This window comes from Macrotis lagotis, chromosome 7 (assembly GCF_037893015.1).
Source record: "Macrotis lagotis isolate mMagLag1 chromosome 7, bilby.v1.9.chrom.fasta, whole genome shotgun sequence".
Classification (NCBI taxonomy): Eukaryota; Metazoa; Chordata; class Mammalia; order Peramelemorphia; family Peramelidae; genus Macrotis; species Macrotis lagotis.
The window spans coordinates 110,504,681-110,526,834 of NC_133664.1; positions in this window are offsets into that span (position 1 = coordinate 110,504,681).

The window sequence follows — 22,154 nt, forward strand, 5'->3', positions numbered from 1 at the left end:
GCGGCCCGGGCCAGCGCGGCGCGCCGCCCGCGCCTACCACCGGCCGCCTTCTCTTTGTAACCGGAATCCTGAATGGAAAAGGTGCGGAGAACCGCGGGGGGAAGCCGAAGCGAACCCTCACCGTGCTGGGCGAGCCGCGGGGGGCCCACGAGTGGACCCCGTGCGCCCCGCATGCCGAGCGGGGCCCAGGGGCACGCGGGACGGCCGGCCTGGCCCAGGCCGGCCACACAGAAACCGCGCTGGTGTGCTACGGCTCAGCTACTTGAACAAGAATCTGAATCCAGATATATGCATGTATGCATGTGCACATACATATACATGCACACACATGTTATATCTGAGCTACTTTAAAACATTTTGAATCAGATATATGTATATATGCACATTATACATATACATACATATAGGTTATATCTCAGCTACTTTAAAAATATTTTGAATACATATATACACATATACGTACATATTTATGTTATATCTGAGCTACTTTAAAAATATTTTGAATCCAGATATATGTGTATGTATAGGCACATATACAGACACATATACATATATATTTTATATGAGCTACTTCAAAAATATTTTCAATCCAGATATATATGTGTGTGTAGATATATACATATATATACATGCTTTATGCATGTTATATCTGAGCTACTTTAAAAACATTTTGAATCTGATATATGTATACACATCATACACACATATACATACATATAGGTTATATCTGAGCTACTTTAAAAATATTTTGAATCCAGATATATGTGTATGTATAGGCACATATACAGACACATACATATATATATTTTATATGAGCTACTTCAAAAATATTTTCAATCCAGATATATATGTGTGTATGTGTAGATATATACATGCATACATACATACATGCTACATGTATGTTACATCTGAGCTACTTTAAAAACATTTTGAATCTTTTGAATCTGATATATGTATACACATCATACACACATATATACATACCATATAGGTTATATCTGAGCTACTTTAAAATATTTTGAATACAGATATATATGTGTGTGTATAAACGCGTATACAAACACATATATATATATATTTTATATGAGCTACTTCAAAAATATTTTGAATCCAGATATATATATGTATGTATGTATAGATATATATACATATACAGACACATGTACATACATATATATGTTATATGAGCTACTTCAAAAATATTTTGAATCCAGATATATGTGTATATACATATATATGCATGTACACACACATATGCTACATATATGTTATGTCTGAGCTACTTTAAAAAGATTTTTAATCCAGATATATGCATGTATACATATATGCATATATACACATGTTATATATGACCTACTTCAGAAATATTTTGAATCAGATATGTATGTATATACATACATATAAGTTATATCTGAGCTACTTTAAAAACATTTTGAATCCAGATATATATGTGTACACATATATACATACATATACATACATATATGAGCTACTTTAAAAATATTTTGAATCCAGATGCATATATATATATACATACACATACATACATTTATATTTGAGCTACTTCAAAAATATTTTGAATCCAGATATGTATATATATATATCATATATATACATATACATACAGATCTATATCTGAATCCAGATATGTGTATACATACACATACACACACATATATATGTTGTATGAGCTACTTTAAAAATATTTTGAATTCAAAAATGAGATCCTAGGGACAAATTTTAGGCATGACATTGTAGAAAAGGCTTGTGGGGGGAAAAACACAGGAACACAAGGATTTTCATAAATCTTTGTATTTAAAAGCCTCTGGTAGCTTTAGAAAAAAAAGATTCAGCCAGCCATTCTTTCCCATCCCAGCAGAATATAAACTTCTTGTAATAAATATATCAAACACCTGATCTTCCAAGAAATAGAGCTCAACGATCAAGCCTTACACTTTGACACCTGCTAGAAATCTGATTGCAATATCCCTTTATAATCTAGAGAAGAGAGCTAGGAAGTAACCCTGAATTTGAATCTGAATCTATTCAATCTGAATCCCATGGAACTAGATCACTAGGGATTATATACCCCAGATGATTTCCTTTCTTGGTTGAATTTGTTTTATTTGTGTAAAATCTTTTTTTTCTTTCCTCCCTCTTATACTTCCCCTATTTGTGCTTTTCTTTCTCTTTTCCCTAATCTCTGCACCAATTTTTATTTCTGACTGCTTCTTGCCTCACACTATCCTTTCCTTTGTCCCCTCCTACTTCTGAGTAGGATAAATGTCTATACTTCATTGGGAATGTATGCCATTCCCTCTTTGAGCCAAATCTATTGAGAGTAAGATTTACTCATTATTTACATTCTCCCTTCTTTCCCTCTACTACAATAGAGCCTTTTCTTCTCTTCCTGTGGTATTAATTATCCTCTAATGCCTCCACCTTCTTCTCCCAGTATAATCCTTTTTTCATGTCTTAATTGTTTTATACCCATCTGGTACCCACACCCTCTGTCAAATTATGCACCTTTCAAATGTCCTGATGGAAGTAGGATTCTCAAGAGTCACAAACATCATTACATCACAGTCTAGACCCACACCCTCTGCCCAACAACCCCTCCAGCTGTCCCAATAGAAACAACCCTCAGGAGCTAAAGTGTCATCACATCTTGATCAATTTATATGCACACCCTCTGTTCAAGAACTTTGCCTTCAGCTGTTAAAATAGAAATAACTCATGAACTGAAGTAAATCCTCACATCATGATCAATTTATACCCATACCCGCTGTCTAATAATGTTCCTTTTCCACTGCATGATCTTTTCTAGGTGCTTATAAAAGCTAACGATGAGGTTGAATCTTCTATTTGCTTGCCTCTGTTTCATTGTCAAATGAACTAGAGAAGGAAATAGCAAACCACTCCACTATCTTTGCCAAGAAAACCCCAAATGGGATCAGCAAGAGTCAGACAACTGAACAACAACAGCACTTAGCACCAGATTCAACCTGGGGATGCCAAAAAAAAAAAAGTCCTGTCTGAAAAATGACTTAAGTTTTATAAGTAAAGTAGAGGTAATGTGAAGATGATGGAGTTTGAGAGGTATTGGGAGTCATTGAACCTCAATGGAGGATATGGAAACTGTAAACACCTTATTATGAATCCCTTAAAGGTGAAATAGTTCTGGGAATCCTGAAAGTTTTTCAAGACTGGGTGGGGGAGAATGAAATCTGAAGCAGTTTTAAGAGAAAGAGCCACTGTGGGGGATGGGGAGGGAAGTAAGATTGGGGGGAAATTGTAAAATTCAAAATAAACAAAATATAATAAAAAAATTGAAAGAGCCAATATCTAAGTGTACTAACTAATGTGACAAAGTTGACCTTAGAGAATCTTGGTTCATGACCTACCATGGCTGGGTAGCCCCGAATGAGTCCCATACTCTGCTACTGCTTTTAGATCTAAGCTACAGAAAAAGTGCTGACCTGCAATGGTAAAGGAAGTTTCCTGATGTGGAAAATTAAATCAGTGAAATTATTGGCCTAGACCCTGTCCCTAGAGGAGGAAATCTCTTTTTCTCCACTAGACACTGAGATTTAGAGGGTTTTTTAAAACTAGCTTCCTGTTTTTATATAGGCCCTGCAGGCCATTACCAAGGCCTTCAACCAATCAGAACAAGACTTATAGTTGAAATCTGTTTCAATTTCACCCAGCCTAAATATCTTTAGGTGTCCATATCTTGTTCAAATATAGGTCTAAATAACTGATTCAATCAAGGAATGTTCTTACCTGACAAAGGTAATTCATTTTCAATGGACCCCTTACATCAGGAATCCAAAATAAAATTCTGTGAGTTTAATCTTAAAAATAATAAATAATATATATTAACCTTTACTGTTTGTCCTAATAAGAGACAAATGTTAACCTCCAAGGTTTGGCCTCAAGAAAGAACAAAAAAAATTAGGTTAACATGTTTATTAATATTTCTCTAAGTTTGCTGATTATGCAAGAGTGTGTGAGGGGGCATCAGCTAGAGAACAAGAATGGAGTCTTGGAACTGGAGTTCTTATACCTTCCACTATAAGAAGGTAAGTTTTGAAAAGCTCCCTCTTGTTTGTTTTTTTCACTGAATATGGTGACTTTATTGATGGTACACAAAAAGGACTCTAGGCTTCTCCCCCCTACTACAGGGGTGCTTTGGGATGAGCATGTGAATGGGGCATGAAATCCCTAATAGAGGAACACATGTTAAGGATGTGGGCTTCCCAGAGATGGAACTCCTTTTTTTTGGTGAGGGATGAAGATTTATCCATGGTTTCTTATTTACTTTATTCCTTGGACATCATGTAACCTATGAAGTCAACTACACAGTTGCTATAGCTATAATTATTTTCATGCCAGGCAATGAGCTTGACAAAGTGGTCAGAACAATATCAGCACCAGCATCAAATGTAGAAGAGTGGGTGTCACTGTTAAAGTCACATGATACAACCTGATCCTTTGTGTAGCCCAAGATACCCTTCGGGGGTTCATCTGATGCTTGCTTCATCACTTTCTTGATTTCATCATATTTTAGCAGGTTTCTCCAGGTGACAGATCAGATCCACAAGAGATACATTGGGAAAAGGAGCACAGAAGGCCATGCCTGTGAGCTTTCCATTCAGCTCAGGTATGTCCTTGCCTAAAGTAGCCTTAACAGCTCCAGTTGGAAGCAGGCATGATGTTTTGGGCGGCACCATGCCCATTATACTACAGCTTGCCAGAGGGAATATCTACTGTCTTCTGGGTAGCATTAATGGCATGTATTGTAATCATGAGTCCTTCCACGATGCCGAAGTTGTCATATGACCTTGGCCAAGGGGGTCAAGCAATTGGTAGTGCCAGAGACATAACTGACATATTAAAGGAATAATCATATTTCTCATGGCTCATTCCCATCACAAACGTTGGGGCATCAGCAGAAGGGGCAGAGATAATAACTTGCTTGGTTCCACACCCTCCAAGGGGACCCCAGCCTTGTCCATGGGGGTAAAGACACCAGTGGACTCTACAACATGTCAGCTCCAGCATCTGCCCATTTAATATTGGTGGGATCTTGCTCTGGGAAGATAGTAATGGCTTTTCCATTGCTCACCAGCTTTCCATTCTCAGCCTTGACAATGCCCTTGATCTTGCCATGGGTGGAATCATTTTGAAACATAAATCATGTAGTTGAGGTCAATGAAGGGGTCATTGATGACCACAATGTCTACACTGCCTGAATCAAATGCAGCCCTGGTCACCAGGCAGCCTGGTCACTATTCCCATTGACTCTTGTCTAAGTCTGATATTCTTTAATTATATATTTCTGATCATAAATTGTTCTCTCAGTCTGTTACTAATAGTTATAAATCTGAGTATTGTCTCCATGTAAAAATGCCAATCTTCTGTGTCAAAGCCTGTCTCCTGCATCTAAATGTTGACTTGGTCTGTGTCAATACTACCTGGTCAACTTTGTAATAGCACCAATAAATTCCTTCACCTAGATCAACAAACCACAAGATAAGAGACATCTTGGATGAGGAGAGAGCAATCCTATGGTTATTTGTAAACATTCCTTCTCCAGTCTTAAGTAGGATTCTTATCAATAGGAATTTGAAGCAAATATAACTTATGAGAGGATCATAATGTAGAACTATGTCATCTCTATGAAATCTCATTGGTTGCCTAATTCAGTTTTATGATTCTTTGTCCTTTCCATATAAATATGTCCCCAGATTTCTGTAAAACCATTGACATCTGTAAGGATGCCCATCTGCCTATGGTTCCGTTAAGATCCTAGAGAATAAAACTTCATTTAAAAAAACTAACTTTTGTCAATTCATTTTTTTTAGGTTTTTTTTTTTTTGCAAGGCAAATGGGGTTAAGCGGCTTGCCCAAGGCCACACAGGTAGGTAATTGTTAAGTGTCTGAGACTAGATTTGAACCCAGGTACTCCTGACTCCAGGGCTGGTGCTCTCGTGTCATTTCATTTTTGCCTAAGAAAATTATGGTTAACAACTCTGACCTTCACCATCTTGTTTCAGTAATATGACTGACTTAAAGCAGTGGATCCTAGCAGTGAGTTTGGAGAAGAACTGAGAGCACAAAGGGAGGAACAAGCTTGGTTTTATTGTTACCTTTTTCTTATCCATCAAGGAAGCAGCCCTCCACCTGGATGGAGCTGGATATGACAGGTGTGTCCAGGAGGACATGTCAGGAGAGATGACTCCTCCTAAACCCAGGATCTTTGTGCCTTATCATCTATGCCAAGACCCAACAAAGCAATGTAAATCTTCTCCTTCCAGAATGTTGGCACACCCAGTGACCTATAATGGGGATTAGAGGTCATCAAAGATATATATCAACTGATACAGCAGCAGCATTCTTCAGCAACTTTGGATGGATAAGTAAAGCATTTCATAGGAGAATGAAGGGTAGAGAATCATTTGAGGGGAATATTTGGGATTCAAATAGCAGGATTTATTATAAGAAAACATTCCCTTTCCAAGAGCAAGAGACAAAAGGTTCAAATACTTTTAGAATTTCTTTTAGGCAAAACTGCTGGATGTCTTAACCAAGAATAAGTGGTTGTTACAACAATGTTTGAGACCATTATCTTTACTGTGTCTATTCTTCTTACTTTCTATTATTAGACCTCCAGGTGGTTGGGGAATTTCAGCATTATTAGTCTATCAGAGATGTCACAAAATGGTTGTGATTCCTAGTTTTCTCCTACAATAGCCAAACTCCAAGAAGAAAATCACCTACTCAGGTTTATAATAGTTTCCCTCAACTTCCTTACCTCTTACTAACTTCTCAACCACAATGCAAACTGAAATTGCTCTCTCTTACCTAACTAAAACCCAAATTTAATGGCCTTTTCTCACTCTCTAACTCTTCTTGATCTTCCTTTTCTATAGTTTTTGGCACTATTTCCTCTTTTCTCTTTCCCTTACCCTTTCATGCTCCATCACTCCACTCATGTTTAAGTGCTATCGATTCTCATCCCACATCAATTATATCTGCATCATCCCCTTAGCTTCACTCTTTTTACCACTATTCTAGTTTGGGCTCTGATAATGTGATAGATGAGTAATTGGACCTCTTTTATTTCAATTAGATTTAATCAATTTCATATGATTCTAAAAGGATAATGTTAATAAATTCTATATATTAGGTCCCAGAGCTGTAAATTGTATATTGTAAATTTGCTTGCTTAATCATAGGAAGCTAACTTGAGGACCTCCATCCTTCTTTTGGCATGTTATTGTGACCAAGTCCATCGTGCATGGGATGACTCAATTCCCTCAGCTATTTTTGTTGCCTTTTCATCCCTTTTAAACCCTCTATTGTCCAACATGGGAAATAAGCATGAGCATTTGATCCATGAATGATCTTGGTTGTCAATCTTCTTTCTGCTTTTCTACTAGCCCATGGACCCATGTAGAGGTTTTGACATCTTTTCATCAGTCCAGACTATGGATCTGCTCATTGGTTTCTTAGGACCTACTGAAAGGTCAAGATAGTTCTGGTCTACACATTAGTGCATTTGTCAACCAATGGGATTCTGTATTTCATATAGACCTTCTTAGAGGGTCAAAAATAAGATCTATCAACCAATGTGATTCTGTATTTTTAGTATTTTTTTCAACTGTATTGTCTGGTTACTGAGCACTAAGGCCCTGGGAAAAGGGGTCATCTCAGATTCATTAGAGGAGGAACATGGATCCTTTAATAAGGGATCATAGAGCTCTGTCTTCAGTTTATTTTATTGCAGGTTGAACAATTTTGGATTCCATAATAGCATTTGTGATAGGACTCCCTATTTTCTTAACTTCCCTGACTTTCTTGACTTGTTCTTTCTATGAAACCCAATTGACTCTTAATTTCTTGGACTAGAGGCATAAAAGATTCTAGTCTTGTGAAGTTCAGGTCTTTCAGACTTGGTGTCTGTCTGAGACCACATCTTGACGTACTGACTAAATGGAGGTAAGAGGAGAGGGTCAGAGAACAGGGAACTATTTGTATCCTTGTTGTATTTGAACATAGTAAACCTCCTTTATTTAATAAAACTTTCAAGTACCTCATGTCACCCCAGTGTTGAACTTGAACTAAGAAGGTACTAGAATTAATGTTTTTCCTGCACCATTTGATATAGTCTCAGCAGGTTGGGACAAGAAGAATTGTCTCCTTGATTCACACTGTGGTTGTGAGGGGAGCCTTGCAAATACTCAAGAGAAAAGTCATCTGATCAGATGGTGGGACATTGCCTGACTTCCTGTTGCCAGGGCCCACTTGATCTTATATGGTGAAGTCCTTTCTGTGGGATTAGTAGCAGGCTCCAGCTTTGGCAGATGGATTAGTTTGGGGGATGTTGGAGCAGGCTTCCCAGGAGGCCAAAGAGAGTAGCAAAGCCAGCACTCCTTGGATGTTGTCAACTGTGCTGAACTGCCAGCATAGTCAGATTGAAAGTAAATTAAGCCAGCAAATTCAGTAGCTAGGAAGAGAGCTCTTAACCTTTGGAGACTGATCAAGTAAAGTAGAGAGACAACTGATGTAGGTGAGGACTTGAGGGGACCCCAGTAAAAAAGTCACCCTCTATATTCTCTGAGCCAGAAACCCAATTCTGGAAATACAAACAAGGAGACTGGAGAACAGACTGCAAAGACTAGGGAACTTCTATCAGCAGTAGGAAAGCTCCAGGTTTTTACTTTTACTGCTCCCAAAAGGAGGTTTTGAAGAGTCCTTTCTCTGAAGGAGCAGACTGACCCTCCCAACCAAAGGACTGGGGTAGTTTCAGAAGTTGAAACAGAAACTGGAGGAATCTCTAAAGCATTGACTCCTGAAGGTGTCATGTGATGTAGTAATGTTGAAAAGTTCTCTACTAGGATCGACTAGGTGGTACAATGGATAGAGCCCTGGAGTAAGGAGGACTTGAATTCAAATGTGTGACACTGGGTAGGTTACTTAATCCCAAATGCTTCCAAAATAAAAAAATAAAAGCTCTCTGTTTTGGATTTCAATAGCCTGCAAAAACTTGCTGAAGATTGTTAGAACTTAAAGAAGGGTTATGCTCTTTGTTTCTTTTTGGATGGCTAAAACAACTGTTTTCAGTTGTTGTTCAGTTGTGGCTGGCTCTTTGGGTCTTCATTTGGGGTTTTCTTGTCAAAGAGACTGGAATGACTTGCCTCTTCCTTCTCCAGCTCCTTTTATTAATAAGGAAAATGAGGCAAAGTTAAGTGACTTGTCCAAGGTCACAGAGCTAGTAAGTATCCAAGGCTGTATCTACTGGACCAGAGTTATCTGTACCTGACCTTTTAAAAAATGAATTCCCCTTGCAGCCAGTCAAAAGGTGGGACTCCGAAGTTTGTTAAGGAAATCAAATGGATAGATTGTATTTCTGCAGTCCCACCAATGCCTGTCATATCCAATATCCAGGCTATCTCAGAAGCCACTGGATACTGCTTTCTAGGTAGAACCCCACCCCCACCCCACCTTTGGCTTGAGATTTTAGTATTGAGTCACCACCACATATTACATGGATGATCTAATGTCTCCAGTTGTTTTATAAAAAACTGGGGAAACAAAGTTCGAACTTTATGATATACTGGCAAGGTAAAGCAAATTAGATCCAAGACCACTCAGTAGATACAAGGGCATTGAGAGATTTATAAGTATTTTTTAAAAGTAAAATAGTTATTATTTTTAAATTCAGTAACTTTTTAATGATACAATAATAGATGATTTTCCCAAAATCATGTTACTTACAAGAAAATTAAGCTTAACTCAGGAAAATAAGCCTTTACCCCAGTAGCTATACAAAGTTATCAATGATACAAAATGGAGTTAATTTGATTCTTTCAATTCAATTGATTCTTGCAGTTCAATTCAATTGGTCATGGAAATTTAGCCTCCCAAGGATCAGTACCTATAAACTAATTCTATGGGATTTTAAAATATGGTCATAGTCATCAGAGTGGACTAGCATGAACCTCTCTGGGACTAACCTGAAACAGGTTTTAATGCAGCAACTAATATAAAGTCTAAAAAGAATTATAAGGCAGAAGGCTGTTGCCCATTTACCAAGAATGGCTACTAGGCCATTTTCCTGCAGTCAAATGAACCAAGAAGTGGGATGATACAAAATGGACTCAACTTTGGTTTCCTCTCTTGTCATCAGGTAAAATTTGAGCTGGAGATTGGGACAATTATGATTTAGGTTAATATTGCTCTCTGTGCAAATAGTCATTCTAGAAATGGATGAGGAGTCACATAGTCTATCCATAGGAAGGAGTTTTAGATGTGACTCCAGAAACATGGGATTGACAATAAGGCAATTAACACCTATTAATTAGCATATCCAACACATATAAAATGCAATTTAGTAAAAACAGGTAAATCAAGCCCTTTGGTACTAGGGGCTCTTCAGTCATACTGAAACCTGAGATATGCGCTAAACCCCTCACTCAAATGGATCATTCTGGATGACTATAGAGGATAGTTCTTGAAGGTAAGAGGTACTTGTTCAGTCCCTTCTCATGACTTCTAGGAATTTAGGTTACTCAATTGGAAACCTTAGCGCTACCTGAGTCATTCCATGTAACAAATAGCTCTACAACTCTTCTTGATCTTGTCAATACTACAGACCTGGTAGCCCAAGCCCAGTAACATGGGGCTATCAAATTTTCCAATACCTTTTTCTCTATGTGGTTAAGATAAGTCAGAAATAGTTTGTTTTCATCTAAGGAGTCTAATATACTTGGTCCTCCTTCTCCAAAGATATATGAATAATCTTTCATACTGCTACATTATCATAGCCAGAGACCTGAAAGAGGCCTCCCTACCTCAAGGGATTGATGTGCATCATTACATTGATGATATAATATTGATAGATCATATGAGGACACTGAAGCAAATCAGATGATGGCCCATAGGAGGGACAAGGGTTGAAAAATTAACCCTAAGAAAATCCAGGGTCTAATCTGATCAGTCAAGTTTTGGGGAAATACAATGAATGGAAAAATCCCAGAATAAATTACTGACATTTGATTCTCTGTGATCTAAGAAGGAAGTTCAAAGACTTAGTGGATTCTTAAGACCTTGATTTCTCAACTGACAATCCTGATAGATGCAATTTACCAAATCACCCACAAGTCTGTGTCTTTCAAATAGGGTCCCAAAAAGCCTTCAAGATGTAAAGAAGGATATCCAACAGTCTTTTCTCTTGGGTCCTTATGATTCTTCAATGTCCATGTTTTGGAGGTCTCTGTCTATAGAGATCCAGTTGAATGGAGCTCTTGGCTGGCACCAAATTATTTTAGGTAGCCAGAATAAGCCACTGTTAGATTTCTGGACTTCCAAGAGTCCCAGAGAAGATACTCACTATACTGCTTTTTAAAAACAATTACTTTGCTCTTACAGGATATGAGTTGCAATCTTTTTTCCAGAGTTTCCTATTAAGGATTAGATGATACAAGATAGTCCCTCTAGCAAGATATGTAAAATATAGGAGGTTTTTACTGCTAAATGGAAATGGTAGTTTAGAAATCATTTTTGCTTGGATACCTCTGGTATCAGTGCATTTTCCTAAAAATAAAAATGGTGATTATGTCAGAGACTGAGACTACCAGTCTAGAACCTGCCTTCTCCACTGACCTAGGCACTCCCCCAATAAAGACCTGGCTCCTGAGGAATGCCATCTTTCTGATTAATAGATTATTCCATTTGGCACAAAAGAGTTATATACATCTGGACTTCAGCAGCTGTTCACATGTCAATTTTCCACAGATGGGAATAACACTAATGTAAGAAGAATTATTGACTATGCCATAAGTGTCTATGCAGAGTTTATGGTGTTTCTGGAGCTTCTCCTGCTCATCACTACTTCACATTAGAGAGAGAAATCTTCACCTAGATGTCAATATTTGAACCATGTTCTTGGTGCTGCTCTGACTTATCACCACCATTTTGCAATAGGATACCTACTGTGAGTTGCAGATAAAGCATCATATGGGACAGACTGTGAGACTTTGAGATCAGTCTTTCTGAATGGAGAATGAAAGACTTAGGAATTCTAGTTTATGTCCTCCTGTACATTTTGGTTTTTTGGTTTTGTTTGTTTTTGTTTTTGCTTTTCTTAATAATCTTAGTAGTGCCGAATGTACTATCTATGATAGGAGGACTGTCCAGTCATTTATGTGGTGGAAAGTCCTTTAGAAATCATTAGGAAGAAAAAAAAAAGAAAATCATTAGTATCTTGCTAGGCAGAGGCAATATGTGAGAGGACCAATTTTTTTTTGACCTGGCATCCTTGACTTTTCTGATTTCTTTTGACTACCTTGACTTTCTCCTTCCATGCAACCTGATTGACTTCAGCTTCTTTGATGCACTTTCTTGTCCTGGGCACAGAAGGCCCAGATCACCAGACTTGGTTGCCTAAGATTACATGAGTCACTCTATCCTGATGATATACTGACCAGATACTTTTACAAATGGAGGTTGGGGGGGGGGGGGGCAGTCCTGTCTAGAACAGCTAAGTGCCATTGTATCATTTTTTAAAATTTTAATTTACTTCTCTCATTATATGTAAAGATAATTTTTAACATTCACTTTTGTAAAGTTTTTTCCCTCCTATTCTTCCCTCCTCCATCCTAGAATAAAAGTAACCTGGTATAGGTTATGCATGTATAATTGTATTATACATATTTATATATTAGTCACACTGTGAAAGAAGAATCAGGAAAAAAGGGGGAACTACAAGAAAGAAAAAACAAAAAATATTTTTAAAAAAGTGAAAATAGTATTCTTAGATCTGTATTCAGATTTCATAACTCTTTCTCTGGATATTGATGATATTTTCCATTGCTGAGAAGAGCTTGTTTGTTTGTTTTGCTCATTTTAAAAGATGAACTCTACTCTTGGGGCACAGGGGACAGAGTTCCAAGTTTCCTGTGTTGGGGACCAGGGGTCATTAGCTTTCTGTACTGGGGCCTCAAGTGCTGATTGCTTGCTCCCTGCATTAGAGTAACTGACCTAGGCCCACCTCTTGTGCCTTATTCCATGGTTTGCTTTCTGTGCAGAGGCTGGGGTCCTCTCTGCTGACCACCAGTTCCATTGGCCTGCTGAGCCTGGACATAGAGGCCTTGGTTACTGATCTGTGGCTTAGACCCTCTACTTTCCCCATTCACTGCCAGCCTGGGCTGCATTCCCCTTTTACCCAAGTGACACAGACTTTTCCTGAAGTCCCTTGAAGATGTCTGGAGCTGAATTTTTTTTTTTGTCTCATTTTGTGGGTTCTGTTACTCCAGAGTCTGTTTAGATGTTTCACTTAAATTGTTTTAGAGGGAAACTGAAAAAAGTTCAGGGAGTTTCCTAGCTTCTTTATACCATTCTTGGTTTCACCCAGGAAGTTTCTAGATAGTTGTTCATTGTGTTCTTTGACATATATATATATATATGTATATATATATATATATATATATATATATATATATATATACATACTTGCTGTGTTAGAACACAGTAAGCCACCTTTGTTCAGTAACTGACTAGTGCCTCCTTTCATCCTAAATTAACTTGAACTGTTTTGACTTTAGAACCCCACCCACAATAACCTTTTACTTGCAATATTTTAATAGCCTACAAATTAGTTTTCCTATTTTCAGTTTCTGTTCTCTCTCCAATTCATCCTTCATATTGCTGCCAATATAAACATCCTAAGATTATCACACCCCTGTTCAATAAGTTTTACTGGACCAGGTCTCTGATAGTTGATAATCTGAGAGTCTCTTCCCTAGAACAAAGCTTCACTATCTCCATAATTTTTCACTTATTCTACAGCCTTTATCCTTACCTCCCTTCCACTGGAACCCTAGACTCTAACCTGGAAAATAAGGTTCTGATAAGCAAAATTCCATTTCAGGGACAACCGGATGGCATGGTGGATAGAGCACCAGCCCTGGAGTCAGGAGGACCTGAGTTCAAATCCAGCCTCAGATACTTAATGATTGCCAAGTTGTGTGATCTTGGACAAGTCACAAATAAATTTTAAAAAATTAAAAATTTTTTCATTTCATCTTTTCCCAAAAAGATATCCATATTAATTCTCAGGCTTCTCTACATGGAAATGTACCCTTCAACCCTATCTTCCTGCTTCCCTTTTTGTGTTGTTTTCCTCAGTTAGAATATAAACTCCTTGAGGGTAATTACTGTCTTGCTTACTCATTTTTCTCTTTTCAACACTTAGCATAGTATTATCACATTTTAAACACTTAATAAATGAATAGATGATACTCTCTCATCTATATATCAATGATAAAATACAAATTCTTCTTCTTGGCATGAAAAGCCCTTTATAGAATGGATCCACTCTATATTTCCAGACAAATGCATTTCATATTATTTCCCTTTATGTACTCTATATTCCAGACAAAATGGTCTACTTAATTTTCCCTAAAATTGTCCTTTGATCTTCTACCTCTGAGTCTTTACACAGCTTAGCCTTCATATTTAGAAATCACTCATTTCTCATGCCCAACTCTTAAAATAATTTAATCTCCTGCAGAGGATCTTTCCTGAAAACCCTTAATGGTACTTCCGTGTTTGCGTTATATTCCATCTCTCTTTCTCTCTGTATATGTTACAATTTCTGTCTTTTTCTTAGGAAAATGAGAACTAATGAGGGAAGGAATTATTCTGTGCAGGATTTTATAGCATTAGTATGGAGATGTGATTCCCTTTGAGAAGTGTTGTACCAGTAATCTGGACTAGAGGGTTAGTAGGCAGGAGCAAGATCTGCTGACCAGGGGCAGCTAGGTGGCACAGTGGATAAAGCACTGGCCCTGGAGTCAGGAGTACCTGGGTTCAAATCCAGTCTCAGACACTTAATAATTACCTAGCTGTGTGGCCTTGGGCAAGCCACTTAACCTCATTTGCCTTGCAAAAAGCCTAAAAACAAACAAAAAAAGAAATCTTGAGGGACAGGACTTCAGAAAAGCCTGAAAAGACCTGCATGAACTGATATGGAATGAAATGAACAGAATCAGAAGAACATTTTATATATATATATATATATATATATATATATATATATATATATATATATATACACTAACAACAACATGGGGTGATGAAAAACTATGATGGACTTGTTCATTTCCGTAGTAAAATGATCAAGACAATTTTAAGAGACATGATGGAAAATATCATCTATATTTGGAGAAAGAGCTGTGGAGTTTAAATAAAGACCAAAAGTTTATTACTTTAAATTTTTTAAAAGTTATCTTATATATTTTGTCATTTTTTCCACTCCAATGTTTTCTTTCTTTAGTTTAAATTTGATTCTTCTCTCACAACATGATCAATATGGAGCTATTGTTTAGCATTATTATAAATGTAGAGCCTGTTGCTTTCTGGGTGAGGGGGAGGAAGAAGGGAGAAAGATGTTGTAAAATCTTACCAAAAAATGATTGGTAAAACCTACTGCCACATGTAGTTGGAAAAACAAATAAAATTTTAAAATATATATAAAAAAGATTCATATCTCCTAAGTCTAGGAGTTTATATGAATATGTTGTTATTCTTTCTGTCCTAATAATTTTCTTGCTTATAGAAATTTGCATTTCTCTTGGGGTAGGTGTCATTTCAATATGAGTCCATTTATGTTGAGGATTTCCATTTGGAATTAGAGTCTGTTCTTCTTTTCATTATGCCTCAGTCTCACTTAAGCAAGATTATATCTCCTCTCCTTTTACAAAGATCTAAACCTCTCCCCAAACTTATAGTCACATCACAGAAAGATATAGTAGCAGCCACCCCAAATATAAAAAGATGGAGGAATAAAAATTAGAACAGGAAAGGAGAGAGAGAGAGAGAGAGAGAGAGAGAGCGAGCGAGAGCGCAACAAGGGGAACAGTCCATTTGGATGGGAATAACCTGGCAGCTTGTACTACCGGCTGCCAAGCCAGGTGTTCCTTCTCTTGTACTTCTCTCCCAAAAGGAAAAGAAACTGTCCAACTTAATGGAGACACAAGTTTTGAGCTAATCCTTCTTTTACAGGCTAGTAAAGAAAAATATACAATCCCTTTGGTTTCTCTACAATCTCATCATTAGTTCTTTGGAGGTTAGAGAGAGTAGGGAAAACTTTTTCTCAGTCTCCAATTTCCAGTGTCTACAACTGAAACGTGATATTTGTATTTCATTCTTGAAAAACACCATCATGTCAGGGATTTGAGGTCATGACAAACACATGAATTGAATCTGAATGAGGGAGTGCTGGACCAAGTTACCAGCCTCACTTAACTCTCCAGAGTCATCTGGATCCAGTAGCCAGATATGAATCAGGACAACTAGAGATGGTCCTGGATAGGAGGTAATAAGACTTGCCCAAGGTCACACAGCTAGTAGGTGTCAAGTAACTGAGGCTGAATTTGAACTCAGGTCCTCCTGACTCCAAGGTTAGTGCTCTCTCCTCTATGTCACCCAACTGCCTCATAGGAGAAAAGATCACCTGCTCCTCCTTCTCTATACTTCATCCTGCTTAGTAGAAAACAAGAAAGGCTCTTGTTCTAGTTGTCCTCTCTCCCAGAAGCTCTATAATATAGTCCCTGAAATCCAATCTTCAAAAACTGTTAAACATTGGGACTCTTATTAGTCTTTCATTCCTTTGCAAAGATATCTAGGAAAGGAGCTTCTGAAAACAGGATGATATAGGAATTAGTGAATTTTGTGGCCCTGCAATGCCTATAATACATAATATATGACTAATAGAAGCTTATTAAATTGAAGTAAGAGCAGAAACTGTTTTTTGCTTAGCATAAGAATTCCTTAGCTAAATTAGCTAAATTGAATGGAATTTAGAATATCATTCTAATTATATAAACTATTTGCACAGCTTTTTTCAGGATCATATCTATTTCATAAAGTGATAATTAATGGGCGGAGCCAAGATGGCACCATGAGAACAGGTTTTCCTAAGAGCTCTCTCTGAAATATTTCAAAAACCTTAAAATTATGACCAATTAAAACACCAAGAGACAATACCCACAGAAAGATCCAATGAGGCAATTCTTCAGCCCAAGGTAACCTGGAAGATTGTGGGAAGGCTCTGTTCCATGGGGTTGGAGGGGGTAGCAGCACAACTAGGATCACCATGCTGGAGCAAAGGAGCTCCAGCCTTCCGGGAACAGCGCTTGGGGGTGCCTTGGTCTCTGGGAATGCTGGCTGCTGACTGTAGAAGTTGTTTGCTGACCTGCCAACCCAAGAAACACCAATACAACTTGGAAGATCAGTGGGGAAACCTCTGCCAGAGTGAGCATGAAACCCAGGCCAACTTGTCCCTCAATGCAACCGTGACCCTCAGCACAGCTACAGCCATCAAGGCAGCCCAGATCCCAGGAAATGGAAGCAGACCCTCAGAGTTACCCAGCAGGAAGCCACCCTGCATCTGTTTTCAGAGCACTCAGCCTATGGAAGGTACAGGGGTGGGGGGAGATTGTTGAGGTCTCTCCTCTGTCCTTGTGACAAGACTCTGGTGCTTTGTCCATATTTAGACCCTAGTAGCAGTCTGAGGCCCCCCAGTGCCATAGAGCAGGGACCCTCCTCACAACTCCAGGGCAGAAGGCTCCACAGACCCAAGCACAGCCCAGGAGAGCAATCAGGGCCTCAGAACTGAGGTCCTTGTGGGGGTGTCCCAATAATACTCAAAAGCTCAGGAAGCACCCCAAAACCAGGGCATAGACTGGGGAAATGAGTAAACAGGAAAAAAAGAACCTGACCATAGACAATTACTTTGGTCCCATGGAGGATCAAAACATACACTCAGAAGACAACAAAGTCCAAGCTTCTGTATCCAAAGTCTCCACAAAAAATAGGAGTTGGGTTCAGGTTGTGGAAGAACTCAAAAAATATTTTGAAAATCAAATAAGGGAGGTAGAGGAAAAATTGGGAAGAGAAATGAGAGAGATGCAGGAAAAACATGAAAATGAAGTCAGCAATTTAGACAAGGAGATATAAAAACAAAAGCTGAAGAAAACAGCATGTAAAAAACTAGCTTAGGTCACATGGAAAAAGCAGTCCAAAAAGTAAATGAGGAGATGAATGCCAAAAAGTAGAATTGGTCAGATGGAAAAGGAGATAAGAATGTTCTCCAAAGAAAATGACTCCTTCAAATGTAGAATAGAGCTAAAGGATGCAGATGACTTTTAGAGGAATCAGGAAACAATCATACAGTGAATGAAAAACTAGAAGAAAACATGAAATATTTCATTGAAAAAAAAACTGATCTGGAAAACAGATCCAGCAGAGACAAATTAAAAATTATTGGGCTACATGAAAGTCACTATCAGGAAAAGAGCTTTGACTTAATTTTTAAAGAATTTCTACAGGAAAATTGCCCTGATATTCTAGAAACAGAAGGTAAAATAGAAATTGAGAGAATCCACTGATCTCCTCCTGAAAGAGATCTGGGGGAACAAAAGCCTCAAGAACATTATAGCCAAGTTCCAGAACTCCCAAGTCAAAGAGAAAATATTACAAGTAGCCAGAATGAAACAATTAAAATATCATTGTGTTGCAGTTAGGAATACACAGTATTTAGCAGCATCCACATTAAGGGCTTGTAGGGCTTGGAATATAATATTAAAATTCTTGAAGGAATGCAACCGAGAATCAACTGCCCAGCAAAACTGAACATCCTCTTCCAGGGGAAAAGATGGACTTTCTTTTTAGTTTTTTTTAAAGGCAATGGGGTTAAGTGACTTGCCCAAGGCCACACAGCTAGGTAATTATTAAATGTCTGAGGCCGGATTTGAACTCAGGTACTCCTGACTCCAGGGCCAGTGCTCTATCCACTGCTCCACCTAGCTGCCCCTAAAAGATGGACTTTCAATGAAACAGAGGAATTTCAAGTGTTCTTGTTGAAACAGCCAGAGTTGAACAGAAAGTTTGATCTTCAAATACAGGACTCAAGTGAAGTATAGAAAGGGTGGACAAGAAGGGTAAATTATGAGGGATTTATTGATGATGAACTGTGTGTATTCCTGCATGGGAAGATGATACTGATAATACTCATATAACCTCATTTATTAGAGCAGTTAGAAGGAGCATATGTAGACAAGGCACAGGAGGGAGCTGAATTTGAAGCTATAATATATTGTAAAAATGGAGCCAATGGGTGAAAAGGAAATGTACTGGGAGAAAGGGAAAGGAGAGGTAGAATAGACTACGATATATCATATAAAGGAGTCAAGAAATAGCTTTTGGGGGCAGCTAGGTGGAGTAGTGGATAGAGCACCGGCCTTGGAGTCAGGAGTACCTGGGTTCAAATCCAGTCTCAGACACTTAATAATTACCTAGCTGTGTGGCCTTGGCCAAGCTACTTAACCCCATTTGCCTTGCAAAAACTAAAAAAAAATAGCTTTTGCAAGTATGGAAGGGGGGGAGGGTGAGGAGGAATGAGAGAGAGCTTTCATTCTCATCAGAAATGCCTCAGAGAAGAAACAGCATGCATATGCAATAGGGCATAGAAATCTAGAAGAAAAATGAGAGAAAGGGGATGGGAGAAAGGGGACAGGGGGAGGGGAAAGGGGATGTAACTGATAGAGGAGAGGGTAGATCATGAGATAGGATAGCCAGATATAACACATTTTCTTTTTTTTTTTTTTATACTTTTTACAAGGTAGTGGGATTAGGTGGCTTGTCCAGGACCATGGGGCTGGGTGGTTGCTGGGTCCCTGGTGTAGGATGTAGGATTGGGGCTTCCTGCCCACAGAGCTATTTCTCTCTGTCTGCTGTGCCATTCAGCTGCCCCACAGCACACTTTTGAAGAGGGACAGAGTGAAAGGAGAGAGAAAATATAATAAATGGTATTGGGGAGGAATGGATGGAGGGAATTACAATCAGCAACAACAACTGTGGAAAAATATGGAAGTAACTTTTCTGGTGTATTGTTTTTTCAAATTTTTGCTTTTATTCTGATATTTCTTTTTTTTAACATTTAAACATTTTATTTGTTTTCCAATTATATACAATAGTAATATGTACCCATCATTTTTTGCAAGGCTCTGAATTCTACAATTTCCCCCCCCCCCGCTCCCTCCCCCCCCAGAAGACAGTCTGACAGTCTCTACATTGTTTCCATGCCATACATTGATGTAAATTGAATGTTGTAAGACTAAACATAAGAATAATCATAAACCCCCTCCCCCAACCCAAGAAGATGAGAAACTTCAAGAATAGAGAGAGAAAAAAAATTGTACTTGTACTTCAGTCTATGTTCAGATTTCAATGGCTCTCTCTCTCTGGGGTGAGTTGCTATCTTTGTCATAAGTCTACCAGAGAAGTTGCTTCAATATTTTTCCCTCAGTTGCTATTGCTAGCTGTACCTCCACTCTAATTCTCCCCACTCTCATTTATTTTATTCTCTCTCTCTCCTTTCATCCTGGCCCTGTCTAAAAGTGTGTTGCATCTGAATACCTACCCTCTCCCTCAATCTTCCCTCTCTTCTATCACCTATTCCCCTCTTCCCTCCCCTTCATTTCCCCTCATCCTGTCCCTTTCCTCCCATCCTTCTCCAGGGCAAGTCATTTCATCCTTGAGCCATTTCCGATGAGAATGAAGGCTCATTCATTCCCCCTTGCCTTCCTCCCCCTCCACTCCATTAAAAAAACTTTTTCTTGATTCTTATGTGAAAACTCTCAGCTTCTTCTTCATCTCCTTTTCCTGCCTCTCAGTACTTTCCTCTATCGCCCATTGACTCCATCCCTTTACCATATGATACCATTATATTCCACTCCTTCCTATGTTCTGTCTATATATGCACCTTCTAACAGCTCTTATAAATGAGAAAGTTCATATGAGTTATCAATATCTTCCTGTGCAGAAATATAAACAGTGCAACATCATCAAGTTCCTCATAGTTAATCCCTCTCTTCCACTCCCTCTATGTTTCACCAGAGTCCTGTACTTGCAGATCAAACTTTTTGTTCCTCTCTGGTCATCTTGATAGGAAAGTTTGAAAGTCCCCTGTTTCATTGAAAGTCTATCTTTTCCCCTGGAAGAGGATGTTCAGTTTTGCTAGGTAGTTGATTCTTGGTTGTAAAGCAAGATCTTTTGCCTTCCAGAATATCGTATTACAATCCCTATGAGCCCTTAATGTAGATGCTGCCAGATCCTGTGTAATCCTGACTATGAAGCCTTGGTAGGTGAATTGTCTGTTTCTGGAAACTTTTAGAATTTTCTCTTTGATTTGGAAGTTTTGGAATTTGACTATAATATTCCTGGAAGTTTTTCTTTTGGGATCCCTTTCAGGGGGTGACTTGTGAATTCTCTTGATTTCTATTTTACCCTCAGCTTCTAGGATCTCAGGGAAATTTTGCTGTATTATTTCTTGAAAAAATGAAGTCTAGGCTCTTCTCCTGGTCATGGCTTTCAGATAGCCCAGTAATTTTTAGGTTATTTCTTCTGGATCTGTTTTCAAGGTTGGTTGTTTTTCCAATGAGATATTTCACATTTTCTTCTAATTTTTGGCTTTTTTGGAAGAGTTTTATTTCTTCCTGAATTCTTGCAAAATCATCAGCTCCCTTAAGTTGCATTTTGCATTTGAAGGAGTTATTTTCTTCAGGGAGCTTTTTTTTAATCTCTTTTTCCAGCTAGTCAATTCTGCTTTTTAAGGCATTTTTCTCTTCATTTACCTTTTGTTGTGCTTTTTTCCATTAGACCTAAACTGGTTTTTAACATATTATTCTCTTGAATTTCTTTTTGTATATCTTTCACCAAGCTATTGATTAGGTTTTCATGATTTTTCTGCATTGCTCTCATTTCTTCTCCCAATTTTCCCTCCACCTCCCTTAATTGCTTTTCAAAGTCTTTTTTGAGCTCATCCACAGTCTGAGCCCATTTTCTATTTCTCTTGGAGATTTTGGATATAGAAGCTTCAATTTTGTCATCATCTGAGTATGTGTTTTGTTCTTCCATGGGACTAAAGTAATTCTCTACAATCAGATTCTTCTTTTTCCTGTTGTTTACTCATTTCCTCAGTCCAAGACTAATTTATAGCACTTCTTAGGCTTTGGGGTTGTTGTTTTTTTTTTTGGACACCCCACTGGGATCTTTATTCCTCTAAGGTCTTATGCTCTCTATTT